This window comes from Corvus brachyrhynchos, unplaced genomic scaffold (assembly GCF_000691975.1).
Source record: "Corvus brachyrhynchos isolate BGI_N302 unplaced genomic scaffold, ASM69197v1 scaffold597, whole genome shotgun sequence".
Taxonomy (NCBI): Eukaryota; Metazoa; Chordata; class Aves; order Passeriformes; family Corvidae; genus Corvus; species Corvus brachyrhynchos.
The window spans coordinates 1,222,036-1,223,283 of NW_008239000.1; the positions used below are offsets into that span (position 1 = coordinate 1,222,036).

The 1,248-nt window shown below is 53.6% G+C and overlaps 1 protein-coding gene and 1 long non-coding RNA gene across 2 annotated transcripts in view; both read left to right on the forward strand.

Annotated features, from left to right (window-relative positions):
• The window catches only part of MRPL1 (mitochondrial ribosomal protein L1), a gene marked incomplete at its 5' end in the record, with an annotated part of 6,922 nt that overhangs the window by 451 nt on the left and 5,223 nt on the right, over positions 1 to 1,248 (forward strand). The gene's annotated exons all lie outside the window — the stretch shown is intronic.
• On the forward strand, positions 25 to 758 carry LOC108447839. Its single transcript, XR_001863536.1, has 2 exons — positions 25 to 412; positions 521 to 758. It is a non-coding gene; the product is annotated as an uncharacterized LOC108447839 (long non-coding RNA).

Sequence of the window (1,248 nt, forward strand, 5' to 3'; positions counted from 1 at the left end):
GGGGTGGGGAGGGCAGAGAGAGGGACAAGACTTCAGGCCCTAGGGCTTCTAGTTGGAATTGGCTTTCTACTGCAGCTGCCTGAGCTCCTGCTGGACCCAAAAAGTTCATTGATGCCCGGAGAGCGGGAAGTGCCTCAGCAATGGGGCAAGGGGTGTTGGTAGGAAATGGGCTTTGGAGCTAGTGAGGTATTGGGAATGGGTACGCATTAACTGTGAGCCCGTGTTTCTCCCAAAATCCACGGTCCACCTTGTGTGCAAAAAGCCAGAGGCTCACAGAGGAAGGTGGGAAGATGGTGAAGGATGCAGGTTACCTGGCCACAGGTGTGCACTGAACAGTCTCCTCTCCCATCCACCACCACTGCAGGGGTCACACGTGCCGAGTGCCCATCCAAAATGGTTTCATTTCCCCACCGTGAGTTTAAAACAACTGTTTGTTACTCCTTAGATGAAGCTTTTTAACCGAGGAGGGTTCCTTTTCCTCCCATTGCCCTCACACCTCCGCATCTCCATCCTTTCCCAGGACACTGAGCCAAGAGTTGGATTGGGTGAACACAGTTTTGTTACAACTTGTTCTACACAGCCCCCTGTGTCTGATTTAAAAGTTCTTGGACGCGGATCCATTGGGGAATTTTACGTAGCCACATATCCCTAATTTAAAAATTCTTGGACGTGCACTGTATTGGGGACGACTGGGGGATTGGAATGTTTTTAGTCAAAAGCACATCAGTGTGGAATAAAAGCCCCCTTTAACCATTAAAGTTTGTGGTGTGAATCTGAACAGCTCAGGAGATGGTTAAATAAAGTCTTTGTTAGTGGATGCTGCTCCAGGAGATCGGATTAGGGAGCTCTTTTCCCAACCCATACGCAAGGGAACAGGGATGAGATGGCAGCCAGAAAATCTCTTTCTGGAAATGCATGTGGCTTACAGCAGACAATATTAAGCATTAAACGGGCAGTGTTCTCCCAAACAGAGGTGGCTGAACAGGTGTAAACGCCCCCAGGTCTCAGGGCCGCGGCTCTGGCAGCCCTCAGGAGTCGCCGCCATGTTGGTTCGGGGAGGGGGGACCAGTTTGGCTCGTAGTGCTACGAAACAACCCCGGGCTTGCCCTGAGGCCCTTCTCAGGCCGGTGAAGAAGCGAGCTGGAGGCTTTTAACCAGCCTCCGGCAATGGGTCACCTCTCCCCGGGCAGCGGGCACACGCCGGGAGCGGGGACCCGCGCACCCGCGGAACGGTGGGCCCGGGCGCCG